General features: G+C 38.9%; 1 protein-coding gene across 4 annotated transcripts in view; it reads left to right on the forward strand.

Moving 5' to 3' along the window:
• The window catches only part of FBXL7 (F-box and leucine rich repeat protein 7), a 441,392-nt gene that overhangs the window by 221,308 nt on the left and 200,192 nt on the right, over positions 1-19,892 (forward strand). For 2 of the 4 annotated variants that reach the window (XM_070056604.1, XM_051853866.2), the window contains exon 1: positions 1-18,593. This exon is cut by the window's left edge and continues 28,613 nt beyond it. The exons of the other annotated variants lie outside the window; for them this stretch is intronic. The gene's annotated coding sequence lies outside the window, so the exon portion shown is untranslated. The remainder of the gene's footprint in view (positions 18,594-19,892) is intronic. 4 annotated transcript variants of the gene reach the window in all.

A 19,892-nucleotide genomic window follows, 5' to 3' on the forward strand; every position in this document is an offset into this window, starting at 1 on the left:
TTTATTGTTTTCAAACCAAGAAGAGCACATTAAGTAAAGTTTGTGGAATAAAAAAATTGTTTAGTGCTTAATAAGACTGTATTGGAATATTTGAGTATAGCTAACTTTATAGCAATAAGTGATGTGCTGTAGGGATTTTGGCAATGAATAAAGATTGGGAGTTGTCCCAGAAAGTGTTTTGTCACATAGTTTGTCATCGACTCAAATGGCAAATGTTCTGGAATCATATTTGCATGACATTGCTGGGTCTCTGGACACTGTTTAGTCCCTTCATGTTGGATGATGAAGTGTATGATCTAAATTGAGCACCTGCTCTCTGCGAGATGCTGAGACACAGACTGCAGAAGTCCATGGGAACACAGAAAACTTGGACTTTGCTTTCAGGAAATGTACAGTCTAACTCAGAAGTGAAGACATTACATTGTGATCTCAAAGCCTTTATTAAAAAGGCAAAGCCTATTGACTCCACCTTCAAAATACGTAGAGTCAGGCAACATTTTTATCGTATGTGTTGCTGCCATTCTGATCTTGGCTACCATCATCTCTTATCTCGATTATTGTCATAACCCATGACTTCCTATCTTAGTCTGCTTTGTGCTGCTATGGGCAAAGTACCCAAGGTTAAATAATTTATAAGGAGAGACATTTATTTTCTAATATTTCTAGAGGCTGGGCAGTCCAAACATCAAAGTGCCAGCTGGCTTGGCTTATAGTGAGGGCCTGTTCTTCATATAATGCCTTCTTGTTCTCTCCATTCATGAATGAAGGCTGAAAGAACAACATGAGATGAATGCTGTGTCCTCACATGACGTAAGAGCCATAGAGATGGTAGGTAAAGGGGGCCCAGCTAGTGCCCTCAAGCTCTTTCATGAAGGTGTTGACCCCAGTCATGAATATGGAACCCTCATAGCTGAATCACCTCCCAAACATCTCACCTCCTGATACTGCCATGCTGATCTTGGGTTCCATCATATGAGTTTTTTCCATGGGGACAGGTATACATATTCAACCATAATACCTCCCAGTGGTGTATTTGGTTCTACCACTCTCGTTGCTGTTAACTTATTGTTAACATAGCAATCAGCATGATTAGAACTCTGTAATACTGAGGCTATCATTGCTGTTTGAAAACACAGAATGGACAGAGGGCAGATGTGTGACACCTGGCCTCCCTGTTCCTCTCAAACTTGACCACACAATTATCCCAGCTGTGCAGCTCTTGTTCAACAACTTCCCAGACCAAAACCCTCCAGCATCTGGAACTTGTCCAAAATCTTTGGTCTAGAACTTGAGATTCCCCCCATTCTGTTTGTTACCCACCATCACATCACCTGTTACTCATCTACATTGTAGGACTTGCTCCTCCTTATAGGTTTCTCACTACATCCCAACAGACACATCTCTTTTTACATTTTCCCTCCAACCCCCTTCACAAATAGAGCCATTATTTAAAGCCTTTCCTGCATGTTTCTTCCTAAGTCTAAGCTCTCCATCATCAAAATGCACACGTAAAATTCCCCGCTTTTTTAATGGTATTCATTATCCAGACTCAGTCCTGACTGTTGCAGCCATCTGGGGAGTGAACCAGTGGTGGAAGATTCTCTCTCTCTCTCTCTCAAACTGCCATTCAAATAAATAAATGAAGCTTAAAAACAAAAAGGGAGTTGCTGCACACAGAGATTCTTAGTAGCTTCCCTATTGTAATTCTCTTTGCTTTGTGTGCCTGTCCCCAAATATCTAGGTAAGAGAAGGAAGTTTAAGTAGCCTCCTTACACCTGACTTGCCAGACATGATTCTGTCCTAACCATGTTTTATATTAGGATTAAGTGATATCACGGCCCTTCTCTGTCCCTCCTGGAGTCCTTTCTGGTTCTCCTGGCCCATCAGGCCACCCTCCAGCCTTACCATTCCAGACCAATTTTTGTACTTCTATGGTCAGGTCTGTGCCATCATTTCTTCTACAACTTCTCCCAACACCCTTCAGGTCTGTATATTCATTAGTTAATTAACATTGCATGAAGCCTTACCATTTACAGGAGTTTTGTGTGCATCCAATGAGATTATAGAATCTCATAATCAGAAATTGGGTTATAATTTATTTTTAGATAATAAAATTGAAATATAATAATAAATATTTTCTGACTTAATAATTATTAATGTTATAACCTGATATGAGCCTTTAGATTTTAAATGTAGGTAGATGACATTATATTAAGAAATGCCCTAGTGGTATGCAATAGATTGCTATTTCCATATTATCTTTTAAATTGCTATAAGTATTCTACCCCTTTTTAGTATTTTAGGGAAAGTAGTCTGCCCCTTCTCCAGATATGCTTCCTGGTTGTCCTTTGTGTTAAAAAATTCTACCTGTTGGGGCCAGCACTGTGGTGCAGTGGGTTAACACCCTGGCCTGCAGTGTCGGCACCCCAGTTGGAGCACCAGTTGGAGTCCTGGCTTCTCCACTTCCAATCCAGCTCTCTGCTGTGGCCTGGGAAAGCAGTATAAGATGGCCCAAGTCCTTGGTCCCCTGTACCCATGTGGGAGACTGTCGCTCCCCCATTCATGGAGGAACGACACTGGACCCTGCGCTGTTCTTTTGTCTGCTCGGCCCTTCCCGGGTTAGCTGCCGTTCCCTTACTCACAGAGGAACGACGCCATCCCGGGTTAGCTGCTGGTCCCTCCACCTCCGTGGAGGGGCGGCACCCCCCGCCGCTTTCCCCACTTCTGCGGAGGAGCAACACACCCCCGGCCGGCTCTCTCAGGGGATGCTCAGGTGTTCCTTCAGATGTTCCCTCAGATGTTTCCGGTGCATGTTGTCTCTCTCCTCCTTTATAGTCCTCTTCCACCAATCCATGCTCTGCTACCCACACGCCGAGCACGCTGCTCTCCTCCAGTCAGGAGCAGGATCAGCTCCTGCAGCTTATCAAACTGATGAAGCAGCTGCTTAGAGGTTGTTTGCTCCCTCAGCGCCATATTGTGGGAGAGCAGATGCATAGAATAAATCTTAATTCCAGTAACTTAGTCTAGTCTCAGTTGCTCCCCACAGGAGAAGCTCCTGGCTCCTGGCTTCGGATTGGCACAGCTCCAGCCGTTGTAGCCATCTGGGGAGTGAACCAGAGGATGGAAGACATTCTCTCTCTCTCTCTCTCTCTCTCTCTCTCTCTTTAACTCTGAATGTCAAATAAATAAATCTTTTTAAAAAATTCTACCTATTGATAACACTTAATTAGAATCTTCGAAGCAAAGAATAATTAGGATATATTTCTGAGCATTTTTACTTTGCCATGATAATGTATTCCGTATGATTAAGATTTTATTATTTTTAAATCTCTGATAGACAAAGCAACCTAGAGCTCTTGATATGGTTTAATTATATTGTTTAAACATTTATTTTGTTTATTTTTGTTTGAAAGGCAGAGTTGCAGAGTCAGAGAGTCAGAGGGAGACACAAGAAAGAAACGGATCTTCTGTTCATTGATATGTACCCTAAGCGGCTGCAGAGGCTGGGGCTGGACCAGCCTAAAGACAGGAACGTAAAACTCCCTCCTGGTCTCCCATGCAGGTGGCAGGGGCCTAAGCACCTGGATCATCTTCCCCTGCCCTCCCAGGCACATTAGCAGGGAACTAGCTCAGAGTGGAGCAGCCAGGACTTGAACTGGTACCCATATGGGATGCTAGCAAGGCAGTGGCCTAACTTTACAGTGTGTCACAACACCTGCCCCTGGTTCTGTTTTTAAATAAGATGCACAAGTAGTAGCCCTACACACTGCAGGACTCAGGGAATGTGGCATGTGGTGTTTATATTCTAGTTCTGGTTCTATGTTGTCAGCTTTGTTAGGCCATGTGTACTTCTAGTCACCCAATGGTATTTTTAAAAAAAAGTGGAATTCCACTGAAACTCCATCACATTCATTTACAATGAATAAGCACTGAACACCCAAACCATTCTTATTTTAAGTTATCTCCCTGAATCCATTCCACTGGAAGAGTTATCATGCTTTGTTAATGAAGTGCATCTTCTGAGACAGACCATGGAACAGGACAATTGAATAATGAAAAACTGCACTGTTGTGTATTGTACTGTTTGAATGAGTGAGAAAAATGAAAGTGAGTGAAAAGTTAAAAGAAATAATTTCAAAAAATAGACCTGAAACATTGCTTCAGAAAATGAGCCTTTGTGGTCTACCTGTGAAAGGAGTATGCCCTGAACCCAGAAAAGCACACAATTCTAAATGGAGGAACGCTTAAAAAGGCAATGTCATGAAAGACATGAGGGCCTGGGGAAATGTGCTGGGATCAAGAATCCTTGATCAGATTATGGGCACAAAAAATATAAAATTAAATTAAAAAAGCCCTAGCTCTCTAGGGCATTATTGAGCCCATGAGGAAAATTTAAATGTGGAAATTATATCAATAATAGTATTATATCAGCGTTAAATTCTCTGAGTAATGATTGTAGTGATGTGACCTGGGATAGTATCCTAACTAGAAGGCACTTACTGAAGGATTTTAGGGACCCAGAGTTACAAGATCTTCAATGACTGTGGAGTAATGCAGAAGAAGAGAATATGCGTGTGTGTGTGTGTGTATGTGTGTGTGTGAACTTCTACACAGCCATAGCCAGAATTAGCCCCCCGATCCTGGGTTCCACATCCCTAGATTTAACCAACCATATTAAAATATTTTTAAAAATTATCTTTGTATTGAATACAGGCAGACTTTTTTAACCCATCAGTTCTTAATACAGTATTGTCACTACTGAATTAGCATATACATTGCATTAGGTATCATTAGTAATCTAGAGTTGACTTAAAGGTAATGAGAGGGTGTGTCAGGGTTATATGCAAATACAAATACCGTGGCATTCTGTATGAGGGACTTGAGCATCTATGAATTTCGGTGTCTGCAGAGGTCCTGGAAGCTATCTCTCATGGTGCTGAGGGATGACTTTCTAGGAAAACGATACATAGAAAAAGAATGTGGGAGAATCTTAGTGACTGCTGAAGTTGGGTATGGAAGTGTTGTTCCTGGTATCATCCTTGTGAGCATGACACCTTTCAAAATAAAAAGTAGGGAAGAAAAAGGCAATGGATCTCCAAGGATCTCTCCCTTCAGCTTTTGTTTGGATATTAGTTAAGGTTCAGATACACCAAAGTGGAAAGTCCCAAAGCTACTAAAATAAATAATTTGTTTTAATCTTCTATAGAATTCTAATATTTTGATATTTAAGACAAGGGCAGCTGAAGACCGTTGAATAAATACGTCCTCATATGCATTTGACCCTTTCAAGGATGCCTGACTGTTGAATAAGCAAACAAATAAAATAACATAGCCAGTCATCCAGGCATTATGATCATCACAAAGTTTTGATTTGGAAATGTTTCCTAGTTTGGGAGTTATTGCTTTCAGCTGTAATAATAACAGGCTTTTCCGCTAAGGGAAAAATAACGTGGTGTTTAAAGTAAATATCATCAGTGCAGTTTTTCAGTGTTGAGAAAACATAGATGACCTTTTTTTTTTTTTCCTCCTCTTTAAACACTGAGATCCCCTGTAAGTTTTGTGAATGTGTGCTCAAGGAGACAGAATTTCAGTTGACTAGCTGGTGATAAAAAGACCAGTTACAAAAGATCTTCACCATCATATTAAATGCTGCCAAACTCCCTTGTATTTGGTGCCTTCACTCCATGATAAGCTCAGACTTTTATTCAGGTATGTTGACTACACTTTCCCAATGCAATCTGGGTTTTTCCGATTGAAGACAATTCAGAATGGAATTTCAAACTCAGGGGATGGCATTACTCACTTCCTGGGAATTGACTCCAAGGAACACATTCTGAATATTGCAGTTTTCTTTACAGTTTTTAAAGAGGCCAGTTGTATAAGAATCCTCACATTTCTCCAGGAAAGAGCAAAAGGTTTGAAGGCATGAGTGGGATTTTGCACCCTCATTTTTTATGTCCTTATGATAAAAAGGGTAGCAATGTCCTGCTTTTTTCCAGAGACCTCTTTCACTCTGACATGACAGATCATCATTATTATTTTATGGAGAAGAGTACTTAACCGCTATATGGACAGGTGATGGCGAGTCTGGTAAGCAAGTGTTGCTCGTTACCACTGCAGTAACATTGCTTTCTGCCAATGAAAGATGCTTAGTTTCCTTTCCTCTCATCCTCTCCTTACAGATAGTTACAGAGAGCACTTAGAAAACATAGATGGGGCCGGCGCCGCGGCTCACTAAACTAATCCTCCACCTTGCGGCGCCGGCACACCGGGTTCTAGTCCCTGTCGGGGCGCCAGATTCTGTCCCGGTTGCCCCTCTTCCAGGCCAGCTCTCTGCTGTGGCCCCGGAGTGCAGTGGAGGATGGCCCAAGTGCTTGGGCCCTGCACCCCATGGGAGACCAGGAGAAGCACCTGGCTCCTGGCTTCGGATCAGCGCAGTGCACCAGCTGCAGCGTGCTGGCCACAGCGGCCAGTGGAATGTAAACCAACGGCAAAGGAAGACCTTTCTCTCTGTCTCTCTCTCTCACTGTCCACTCTGCCTGTAAAAAAAAAAAAAAAACCTAGATGGAAAAAAATTCCTTTGAGGGTGGTGGTTTTATTACCTTTCTCTACCAGATGCCCATTAGTTCTTTTATGAGTGTCTTTCTCTTTGTAAAAATCTCAGAAAAGATGGGAGTTTATTTGTCAACTAAAGTCTGTATGGCGAACTGAAGAAAATATCAGACATACCACAGAAATGATAAATGCCAAGCTGGTTTGCCATGATTTAAGCCTAAGGTCAAGGAGGAATTTGGCCACGTTCTCAGAAAGCCTCCTTGAGAGAGAAACAGAGCAGCAGTGAGGGCTTCTGAAATACTATGGCTGAGCAGCTGATGTCCACTTACTGATTGGCAGAGGTGGGCAGGAGGAAGTCAGTGCATTTCAGTGTTAGTAGTTGTTGGTTCCACATCCAGTTACCAGTTCTGTACCACATATTGGGCTACATGCAGAAGTCACTCAGTTGCCTACATGTCAATTCTCAATTTCTGTTACATTGCTGTGCCTTCAATAGCAGCTTAACAGTAAACTCTAATGCCAGCACTAATCCTGCTGTTTATTGCGGTCATGACAATTAGCATTGTCTTTCAAGTACAGCAAACAGGAGAGCACATTAGGATGCTCCCAGGACACTTTCCTTGTGGTCTTTCTTGAGGTCTTTCCTTGAAAACTTTATTCAAAGGTCAAGTGCAAGAGGGCAGTGGCAAGAAAGTCTGACGGTAAATTGCAGAGACAACTTCAAATTTCCACATGGTAAACTCTGAGCTTCTGTTTACCTTGGATGTTGAGAAAACCACTGCTTTTTCTCCATTCTTACAATGGCCTTATTTAAAAAAAAAAAAAAAACATATTTGTGCTTGATTACATGATTCATTTCTATTCTAAGCTCTTGGAAGCACATGTATTGATTGTAAATATTGAAAAATTGCTGGAGAATTCTAAGCTTCCTATGTTTTAAATCATGACTGTGCATTTATACTGAGCTAAGTTTATTTCTCTCATTTAATACCTTCAGTAATCTTCGTATCTGAAACATGTTGGCACATAATTTTTTCCAGTAATGTGACCCATCATGTTGAACATTAAGTGTTCATTAGCTTTCCAACATTGGCATCATCAGCTACTATCTCTGTTGAGCTGTTTCCTTTTAAACTGGCCTATTGGAATGAGTACAATTTACATTAAGTTATTAAATATCACGTAATATAGCTTATTTAACTAGTTGGATATTTTTATGATGCAAGTTGTTAAATAAAAGTGACAGAGGGTCAAGTGAGAAATATGTTTAAAAGTAATCATTTTTAGATATAACATGTATTAAGTTACTATTCATGGTACAACTTTTGCCGCAGAGTAGTGACATCTGTCTTTAATTCTGGAATATTTTACTCTTTAAAAGAGCCTGTCTTAAATTTCAAAAGCACAATTTTGCTTTTACAGTAGTATGTTTATAGAAGCTGTAAATGTTTGATAGAGAAGGTATGAACAATGTTCATTCATACAGTCTTTGAAGCACAATATTTTATTTTTTATAAGGACTAGGTAAATTTTTATTTCCTGTTCTGCTTATAGGCCATACTTGTATTTTCAGTGAATTGGTTTTCCATGTAAAATTATGTTATCAAATGAAATGGCCTCCTAAATTCATTTAGATCTGTGATTTTTCAGAGATCGGTGAGTATTTAAGTTGATAGAAGACTTCGTTCCAAGCATGTGGAGTTATAAGATTGAAGGTAAGGTCACCAATAAAATCCAGGGGATACCTGCATTAAATTAGTGAACAGGGATCAAAACATAAATTAAAAATTAATTATTATTAATCTAGTTATTTGTATTTCAAATAAAATTATTCATATTCTCTTTTTTCTTTTCCCAATTCTCCTTTCTTTGGGCTATCTTTTGTTTTTCTTTATTGGTTTATCCCTATGAAGATACAAAACTAAATATTACCTAACTTAAAAAAAATTATATGTAATCTTTTTCATGTCTCAAAACCATGCACTTTCGGCTGTGCTGCTTCTGAGATCTCCTTTACAGCTAAACTTCTCAAAATATTTTCATTTTGCCTACAGTTCCTCACTTGCCATTTTTATGTCTATTTTTTAAGTTGTTAGCCTTGCAATGTTATTTTTACTGGCACACTTCTCAGCTCATATGAGAACTCTTTTTTAGATGTTAAATTATTTTAAATTTTTATTAAGTCAAATTGGTCTACTTTTTCTTTTGTTGTGTGTTCTTTTAGTTCTTTTCCTATCAAAGAAATCGTTATCACACCCCAAGTCTTGAAGATTTTGTCCTGTTCCTTTCCAAGATTTTTATACATTTAGGAATTTGATCCATTTTAATTTTTTATATGTGTCAGTTAAAAATCTAACTTGTTTCTTTTGCATGTGGATGTCCAATTTTCTTAGCATCATGTATTAAAAAGATCATTTTCTTTCCTATTGAATAGTCTTGGCACCCATTATTTGATCACACAAGTATATATGAGAAGCTTCATTTCTGAAGTGTATATTGTCTGTTAGATATAATTGATTTATTGTGCTGTTTGATTTTGGTATTTCATACTAAACTTCTATCTGGCTGTTTTACCTATTACTGAGAATAAGGTGTTGAATTCCCTATTATTATTGAACTGTTTCTCCCTTCGGTTCTTGCAGCTTTTACCTCATTTTCTTTAATTGTCTGTTATGTGCAATATGTTTACAATTTATTTCCTCTTGTGTTGAATCATATATTGATATATAATGCTCTACTATGTTTCCTGTAATATTTTTTAAAATTTTCAGTTCATTTCATCTGTTATTAGTACAGCCTCCCATGCTCTCTTTTGGTTGCTATTTTCAGGCAACATCTTTTTCCATCTTTCTAATTCAACCAGTTTGTGTCTTTGGATCTAACATGTGTTTCTTATAGACAGAATATAGTTGGATCATGTCTTTTGTCTAATTCATTATGCCAGTCTTTGTCTTTTAACTGGACAGTTCAGTCCATTTGCATTTAAAGTTATTATCAATAAGGAAATACTTGTCTGTGTCATTTTGCTATTTATTTTCGTTATGCAATATAGATTTTTGACCCTCATTTCCTATATTACTATTGTCTTTTGTGTTTAGTTGATTTTCTGTGGTGATACACATTTTTCTCATTTCTTTTTGTGGTGTTCTATAGTATTTAATTTGTTATTACCATGGCGATTATGTTTAGCATCCTACAGCTAAAACACATAAAATTGTACAATAACTGTGCCCCTTACAGCTCCATCTCTACCCCTTGAATTTTGGTGTAGCAAAATTACCTCTTTATATATTTGTGCCTGAAGTCATAAACTAATACTTTACATGCATTGGTCTCTCCAGGCCAGCATTGTGGTGCAGCATTTTAAGTCATCATTTGCGGTGCTAGCATCCCATAAGAGCACTGATTCCAGTCCTGGCTCTCCACTTATGATCCAGCTCCCTAATTATGTGCCTTGGGAGAGCAGCAAAGGAGGCCCAGTTGCTTAGGCCCTTGCTGTTCCAGGCTCCTGGCTTCAGCCTGGCCCAGCCTTTGCCTTTGCAGTCATTTGGGGAGTGAATTAGCAGATGGAAGGTCGATTTCTCTCTCTCTCTCTCTCTCTCTCTCTCTCTCTCTCTCTCTTTCTCTCTCTCTCTCTCTGTAACTCTGTCTTTCAAATAAATAAATAAATCTTTAAATGCATTGGTCTCGGCCGGCACCGTGGCTCACTTGGCTAATCCTCTGCCTGAGGCGCTGGCACTGTGGGTTCTAGTCCCGGTTTGGCGCCAGATTCTGTCCTGGTTGCTCCTCTTCCAGTCCAGCTCTCTGCTGTGGCCCGGGAGTGCAGTGGAGGATGGCCCAAGTCCTTGAGCCCTGCACCAGAATGGGAGACCAGGAGGAAGCACCTGGCTCCTGGCTTCGGAGCGCACCAGCAGTAGCAGCCATTTGGGGGGTGAACCAACGGAAGGAAGACCTTTCTCTCTGAATGTCTCTCTCACTGTCTAATTTTGCCTGTCAAAAAAAAAAAATTGCATTGGTCCCAAATAATACAGAAAACAGAACGTGGAGTTACATCCCATTGCTATTACAGTGCTAGCATATACAACTGCCAATACTTTTTCTTTATTGAGAGCTTTGTTTATTCCTGCTGCTTCAGGGTACTGTCTAGTACCCTTTTGTTTTACCCTGTAGAAGACCCTTGAACATTTATTCCAGGAAATGTTCTGTTTGGCTGTGGTCTGGTGGTAAAGAACTCTCAGCCTTGTTTTTTTTTCTGGCAATGTCTTAATCTGTCCCTCCTTTTCAAATGCAGTTTTGCCTGGTGGAGGGTACCTGGTTGACATTTTATTTTATTTTTTTAGAACATTGACTATATCAACCAATTGCCTTCTAGCCTCCAAAACTTCTGATGAGAAATCTGCTGGTAATTTTTATTTTGTGGATCCTTTTATGTGACAAGTTAATTCTCTTTCTACTTTTAATATTGTCTCTTTGTCTTTTAGAAGTTTGGTTTAATGGACTGCTCTTGGGTAAAAAGATTTCAGCTTTCTGATTTGTACTTATTTATACATTCTTGTTTAAAATCAGTTTTTAGCTAGATGATATAGGGCTGTGGCTTAAAAGGATGCCTCTAAAGGCACCAAAAGGTTTGTCTCAGTTTTATTTAAAACAATACTGTATCAGCATCAAATCCTTAAAAATCTGTTCATTTGATAATCAAAAAATGAATAAATGTTTCATTTGTGATGGGCTTTAAAGTGTGCCACTTTCCTCTTACTTGGAGTGCTTTGAGAATTTTAGACATTCATATTTTTGTCTTTCATCAAATTTAAAAAAAAATGTTTATTTATTCAGATAATTCCTCTGCTCTCCTCTTTTCCCTTCTGTGGCTCCCACAATGCGCATGTTGGTTTTTATGTGGTGCCTCACAGGTCCCTTGCACTCTGCTCACTTTTCTTCTGTCTTTTCATCGTGTTACTCAGATTCAGGAGTTTCCATTGTATTCTCTCCCAGGTTGTTCATTCTTCCTTCTATCTGTTCAAATATACCTTTGAATCCTTCTAGTGTATTCTTTATTTCACTTCTACTTCTCAATTCTTGAATTTATTCTTGTATCTTCTCAGGTTTGCTTTTTTTTTGTATTTACAATTTGTTCATACATCAATGTCTTGAGTTTTTTCACTTGTTCTATTAGTTATTGACCATCTTTAACATAGTTATTTTAAAGTCCTAGTCTAGTGTGTTTGCCATCAGATCTTTTTAAGGAACAGTTTCTATTAATTTGTGTTTTTTTTTTCTTTAATGGCTCTTGTGATTTTTTTTTTAAATTCAAAACTGAACATTTAAATTTAATAATGTTATTTCATTTTTTTTAAAAAAAGATATTTATTTGAAAGGCAGACAGAGAGAGAGAGAAGGGAAAGAAAGAAAAAGAGGGAGATGTCTTTCTTCAAATTGCTGAATCATTCCCTCAAATGACCATGATGGCTGTGGCTGAGCCAGGCCAAAGCCAAGAGCCAGGTATTCCATTGGGTCTCTCGTGTGAGTGACTGGGGCCCAATGACTTGGGCCATTTTCCATTGATTTTCCAGGCACATTAATAGGGAGCTAGATTGGAAATTGAGCATTGGACTCCGAACATGTGCTCTGATACTAGTATGCAGCATCACAGGTGGAGGTTAACCTGCTATACCACACACCTGACCTATCTCTAGTTTTGCATAAAGAAAAAACTGAGACTTGCAGAGGTTACTGGGCATAGAAAGTAATGGTAGACTGGAATTCCTAACTGAAGCATTTTTAAAAAGATTTATTTATTTGAAAATCAGAATTACAAAGAGAGAGGGAGAAACAAAAGAGAGATCTTTCTGTTGGTTCACCTCCCAGATGGCCGTAATGGCCACGGCTGGGCCAGGAGAAGCCAGGAGCCAGGAGCTTCATCCAGGTCTCTCACATAGGTGCAGGGGCCCAGCGTTTGGGCCATCCATGACTGCTTTCCCAGGAGCATCACCAGGGAGCTGGACTGGAAGCAGAGCAGCCGAGACTTGAAGAGGTGTCCACATGGGATGCTGGCCCTTCAGATGAAAGCTTCATCTGCCACACCATGGTGCCTCCCCCTAAACTGCAGCACTTTGATTTGAGTTTTTCACGTAACTTTTGGAACATACTCTACCACTTTTTCCATAACTTTGTGTTCATAGGCAAACTTTTAATGCTTATTTTAGTATCTTAAGAAGACATGACTATTAGAAACATTTAGGGAAGAAAGCCTGGGTCAGTTAGGTCCTGCAACTTAAGGTATAAAGAAAAACTGAGCTTCTTATTTGTAACTAATTCTCCCTTGAAAATAATGCTTGCCTAAAATACTAGGATCATATTTCTGAATATAATCAAGTGAGAGTCAAACCATGAACTATGGTTCTTCTTCAGTATAATATTTTCTTATTTTCAAAGGCTTTCACACACATCTCATGTTATCCTCATAATATGTCCTTGAACTGAGGATAATTACATTTCTCTTTTTATCTTTAAATACATTGAGATGAAAAGATTTAAGAATCTGATCCAAAGTCACAAACTCATGGGTGTTAAAGCTCAGATGCACACAAAGATCTTGTGACTTTCCTTGCCGGACTTTCCAAAGACAGCAAGGATAAGGCATCTCACGAATCCCTGCCTAAAACAGCCACATAACTTAACCTATGCATCTACTGTTGTTCAGTTGTGGAATTAAGGATTGGATGATGAATGACTTAGTATCATGGAGGACTGCAATATTTAGAACTGTGTGGATCTAATTTAATGAAATGAAAAACTAAGCTCAGTAGATTTAATGTATAATAGACATGGGCTGAAATGGAAACCGTAACATATACAATTAAGGAATTTATTTCCCCATTGGACATAACAAGCCAGGAAGGATGACAAACATCTTTGTGTTTTCTTCTTCATAGATTATTTCCATGTGAGTCATGCCTGCAGATACTTGGTGTCGATTTTTAAGTTTATTTTTCAGTTCTGAATTTAGTTTTCTAGGTGATTTAGCATTGCCTTTTTAACACCAGCTAAGAACGTGTGTGTGGATGACTGACTTCCAAATGTTTTTTAAAAATATTTGTTTCATGTATTTGAAAGAGAGAGAGAGAGGGAGAGAGCGGGAGAGAGAGAGCGCGCTTCCATCCACTTATTTCCTCCCTGAATGCCCACAACAACCAGAGCTAGGCCAGACCAAAGCCAGGAGCCAGTAACTCAGTCTGGGACTCCCATATGGGTGTCAGGGATGCAATTCACTTAAGCCATCACCTGCGGCCTCCCAGGGTCTGCTTTCGTTGGAAACTGGAGTCAGAATCTGGATCCAGGTAAAACACAAGCACTCTTGAGTTTTATGTGGGCATCTTCAGGACAAGGCCAAATGCCTGACCCAGATTCCATTTTCTTAACCCTATGTTGTACTGTTACATGGCATTTGATTAAAGAATGGAAACTGAGTTTCCCTGAGACACAAGCACATACTTTATAATACAACTGCAAAACATCTAGACACTAGCTTGTTCTGCTTTCAAGTCACATGTTCGTTGGCCAGTAAGATATATTTATACCGAATTATTTTAAACCACAAGATATAGAGATATAATAATTTTTAAAGACTTCTTTTCTGTTTCACATACTTTCCACTTTATGAGGACTAAGAGATGTGGAAGAAATTTATGTCAGAGTTTCATATATTTTTGCTCCTGCAGATACATCTCATAACTAGTATATTTTCTTTAGTTACTAAGAAGTTTATAATGTAATGCATAGTCCACCTCTGATGATTATGTAAGAATTATAGCATGTTCTTGCATTAATCATATCTTGGCTATATCTTGTTTCTTTCCACATTTTTTATTTTGTCATTTTGTTATAAAAATTTCTTAAAAACACCTCCCACTATCCTACGTATGCACAGATACATCACAATTAAAATATGTGATAGTTCCAAATAAATGCTGTTTCATGTAAAAAGGTAGATGTATCATAAAATGAACCACTGAGATTTTCTTTTCTATTTTATGCCTCTATTTTTAAAAAAATTTATGAAAATATTTTCTTATTTTTTGAGATAGCATATTTTTCATTTACATTATAGTCAAAGGCTTATTGGCTCTAAGGAGTTCAACATATAAAATGTAGAAAGACCACAGTCCAGTAGGAAAATAGGCATGGGCTATACAATAATAAAGTTCAACTTCACTTACATAATGTAAATTTTGAAATAGTCACAGATCATTAAAACTAAGTGGTATATAATTCCTATCAGTTTGTTTGATAAAGATTTAAAACAAAATTTGCCACAGCAATATTTTTGTAGCAAAACTGATACACATAGGCTCTCTCTCACTCTCTCTCTCTCTTTCTCTATTGCTTTCTTGAATTTGAGCTCCCACATGTAAGGGATAATATGCAGTATTTGCCTTTCAATGTCTGGCTTATTTCACTCAACACTATGTCATCCAGTTATAACCACTTTGCTGCAAATGATAGAATTTCATTCTTTTTTGTAACTGAATAATATTCCATTCCATATTTCACATTTTCTTTATGCATTCATGTGATGATGGATACCTTGATTTATCCATATTTTGGCTATTTTTGTAGTTATTTCATTTTTTCTTTAAACCTATAAACCTTTTATTTAAGGTATACAAACTTCATGCATTTCATATATACAAATGTAGGAACATAGTAATTCTTCCCACCTGCACTCCCATACTCCCTCTCCCCTCTCCTACTCCATTCTTCTTTTTTACTAAGATCTACTTTCAATTAACTTCATACACATCAGATTAACCCTACACTAAGTCAAGTGTTCCACAAATAGTATGAAAAATAAAAATGTTTCTCAGTAGTTGAGACAAGGGCTTTTTAAAGTCAGCACGTTTCCAAGTGTCAATTTCACTTCTATAGATTACCTTTTAGGTACTCTACTAGTTACCACAGATGAGGGAGAACATATGATATTTGTCTTTTGGGGGCTGGCTTATTTTACTAAGTATAATGTTTTCCAGTTCATCCATTTTGTTGGAAACAATAGGAGTTCATTTTTTTTAATCACTGTGCATTATCCCGTGGTGTACATATGCCAAAATTTCTTTATTCAGTCATTAGTTGATGGACATCTGGGTTGATTCAATATCTTAGCTATTGTGAATTAGGCTGTAATAAACATGGGGGTACAGATAACTCTTCTACATGCTGATTTCATTTCCTTTGGGAAAATTCCAAAGAATGGGATGGCTGGATCATATGGTAGGTTTATATTCAGATTTCTGAGGTATCTCCATACTGTCTTCCACAGTAGCTGTACCAGCTTACATTCCCACCAACAGCAGATTAGGGTACCTTTTCCCCCACATCCTTGCCAGCATTTGTTGTTGACTTCTGTATGAAAGCCATTCGAATGGGGGTGAGGTAAAACCTCATTGTGATTTTGGTTGGCATTTCCCTGAGGGCTGGTGATCCTGTGCATTTTTTTCATGTGTCTATTGGTCATTTGGGTTTCCACTGTTGAAAAATACCTCTTCAAGTCCTTTGCCCATTTCTTAGCTGGATTGTTTGTCTCGTTGTTGTTAAGTTTCTTGAGCTTTTTATACATTCTGGATATTAATCCTTTATCAGTTGTATATTTTGCAAATATTTTCTCCCATTCTGTTGGTTCCCTCTTCACTTTGCTGAGTGTTTCTTTTGTAGTACAGAAGCTTCTCAAACTGATGCAATCCTGTTTGTCAATTTTGGCTTTGATTGCCTGTGATTATGGAGTCTTTTTCAATATATGTTAGTATTTTAGCTATTTTAAACAATACTCCCACTTTAGCTATTTTGAACAGAAGCAAGTATCTCTTTGATACAACATGTTCATATCTTTTGGGTATACACCCAGTAGTGGGGTTGCTGGATTGGGAAGCCAGTCTATTTCTAGTTTTCAAAAAAATCTCCATACTGTTTTCCACAGTGGTTGCACTAATTTACTTTCCCACTAACAATGTATAAGAGTTCCCGTTTGTCTGCATCATTACTAGCATTCGTTGTTTTCTATCTTTTAAAGAATAACATTCTGACAAGGGTGAGGTGTGGTTTCATTATGGTTCTCGTTTGCCTTTCCCTGATGGCCAGTGATATTGAGCATTTCTTTTTATTTTTTTCCAGGCAGAGTTAGGCAATGAGAGAGAGAGACAGAGAGAGGTATAGACAGTGAGAGAGAGACAGAAAGAAAGGTCTTCCTTCCATTGGTTCACTCCCCTAAAAGCCGCTATGGCCCTCGCTGCTCCCATCCGAAGCCAGGAGCCGGGTACTTTCTCCCAGTCTCCCATGCAGTTGCAGGGACCCAAGCATTTGGGCCATCCTCCACTGCCCTCCCGGACCACAGCAGAGAGCTGGACTGGAAGAGGTGCAACCGGGACTAGTACCCGGTGCCCCAACCTGGACTAGAACCCGGGGTGCCGGCGCCTCAGGTGGAGGATTAGCCAAGTGAGCCACGGTGCCAACTGAGCATTTCTTCATATATTTGTTGGCCAGTAATATTTCTTAATTTAAAAGCTGCCTATTCAGATCCTTAGCCCATTTCTTAATTGTATTGTTTATTGTTATTGTTTTTATTGAATTGCTGATAATTCTGGATATTAATCCTTTAATTGAGATGTGGTAAAGTTCAATTTAAAAAAATATTTATTTATTTATTTGAGCAGGGAGGGAGGGATACAGAGAGTGGCAAAGAGATTTTCCATCTATTAGTTTACCCCCCAAATGGCTGCAACAGCCAGATCTGGGCCAGACCAAAGCCAGGAGTCAGCAACTTCATTCTGGGCTCCCACATGGGTGGCAGGGGCTGAAGTAGCTGAGTCATCCTCTGCTGCCTCCCAGGCACATTAGTAGAAAGCTGAGTCAGAGGTAAATCCTCTGTCTGATACAGGATGCTGACATCATAAGAGGCTGCTTAACACGCTGCCCTACAGCAGCTCCCCTGTCCCGCCCTGTGGTTTGACTTTGTAAGTGCAGTGTATATAGAATTCAGTTCAGTGCATGAGGCCTTGTTCTATGTATATTGCTGTGAAAATAATTTTGTTCCATGTGGAGAAGCTATTCCTTGAGCATCCTTAACCCATGCATGAGTTGCATGACACAGAAGGCCAGCTTTCTGCTGCCTAGAATAAATGCTAAAGACAAATTTCGCTGGATATTCTGCAGAGCTTATTAAATATTGTGCTTTTGGATGGCCTGGTAGCAAATGTAAACCTTTTCACTTTTGATGACATCACAATTGCTTATTCTAACATTCTGATGCCTATAATACAGACGTGGAACTCCATGCCTGTCATGAAGAGGAAGGTAGGGGGTTGTGTAGTGAACCAGGTTGCCAAACGCTTATTACGGATATCTGGGACCATCTCAGGCACCAGGAGTTTTCAGAGCAACCAGGAAGGCACCAGTTTGATAGGCAGCTTGGATCCCAGAGATACAACCTACTGAGTCCATTCTTGTTTGCAAATGGCAAAGCCACTGAAAGGAAAAGGATTATTCGAAACATGCAGGTTTGCGGGAAGAAAAGGAGACATGGGGCTTCTGGGTGAAAAATGAGTGAGTGAAAGACACAGATGACTTAGCAACACCAAAGCAGAGCGCAGGCTTCCCTCAGCCCCCTTAATCATCCTGCAATGGGCGACACACATCACCTTTCATTCCGAGAAGTCTGCTGTTAGCAACTCCAGATGATGAGTTTCTTGATGAATTGAATTCCTGAGTGTGCTTGGAGGAGGGGGAGGAGGAGCCTGTGCTTGTGGCTCTGATTCTCTCGCAGCAACTGGCAGCTGACTTTTCCTGGCTGGCTCCTTGGACCTCATAGATCCTGCACAGTGCCGTCGGGCGCCAGGAACAACAGCCATGTCAAGTCGCACTTCGGGATTGAACAAAGTTATCTCTGTCTAGCACGCTTCCAAATGCAATGAAAAAAAATGTATGAACAGATGGAGGAATTCACTTGTTCCATTTCCCTTTGGTGAATCTTAGGAACTCTTTTGCCTGTGGTATGTTTGTTTTCCATACTTTTAACTTTTTTCCCAGATATAAAATTCAATATCTGAAAGTTGGTTCTGGCAAAGTTAACCAAATAGTTCTTACGTTAATTCCACAGATGTGTTTATTTGTACATGTCTAGAATACTTTCTGTTCTTAAATTACTGTTCTTTATAACCAGGGACTACCAATTAGCTATTCTTTTCAGGGATTAAGGGTCACTGTATTTGCTAAAAAGCAGACAAACAAAATAAAAACAGGTGGATAACATGATTAAATCAAAGAGTGTTCACATTTTCATTTTTTTCTAATTACTGCAGTGAGTGACATGGCAGCAATGAAACTATTAATTAAAATTAAGCCTTCAGTAGTCTGCTGTTTACATTTTAATTTACTATGAAGGTTTCTTTTTCCTTTTCTTTTTCTTTTTTTGGTGAAAGTAAGAAATTCCAGCATATCAGATGCAGGTATCCTGTATTTATTTGCAGCTTCATGTGTGAGGTCAGTTTAGGGAACTCTATCTTAAATGCAGGGTGGTCAGAATTTAACATCAGGATTATGACATTGCCCTTACAGTTGCTTCCAATCTAGAAAGAACAAAGGTGTTTTGTATCTTCAAGTCTTCTCTCTTTCCTGGGAATAAGTGAAATTAGTTTGATTGTTCCATTTAGTAGCATAATACAGCTTAGCACAGAAACTATATACATAAACCAAGTGAAATTATCCAGACATTTCAGAAATCATCACATTCTGACATGGATGGTAGTTAGTATTAAATAGTGCCTCTTGCCTTGGACAAAGCATGAATATTAGATCTTACTTTCAACAGGCATATAATTATAAGAAAATTAAATTAATGTAATTTTTTTTCAAAATGATTTATAGAGTTTGAACAAAATTTAAGAATTTAATGAATATCTCTTGAGTATTTGCCATGGAAAGAGGACTGTATTGGAGACAGAGAGTACCACAAAGGTGACTCACACATACTGTCCTAACATATCCTGTGTGTATAGAAAAGAGACAGGGACTGGAATTTTGAGGCTGCTATAATGCAACATAATTTAAAGGTTTGTTAGAGAGACTGCATGCAGTGGTACGGGTTCTGGAGTATGTCACAGTCTTTGCTGATTCAGACAACATGTGACCATAGGCAGCTTCTCTGGTTACTTCTGATAGGTAGAAGCGACATTGTCCTATCTAAAATCAGGAAACTGATAACAAGCATCCACATGTGTTTCTGAACTACTTGCATGTTAAAAATCTACTGCCAGTGCTGGTACCAATGAGATATTCAGAACACTTGTTCA

This window comes from Oryctolagus cuniculus, chromosome 14 (genome assembly GCF_964237555.1).
Source record: "Oryctolagus cuniculus chromosome 14, mOryCun1.1, whole genome shotgun sequence".
NCBI lineage: Eukaryota > Metazoa > Chordata > Mammalia > Lagomorpha > Leporidae > Oryctolagus > Oryctolagus cuniculus.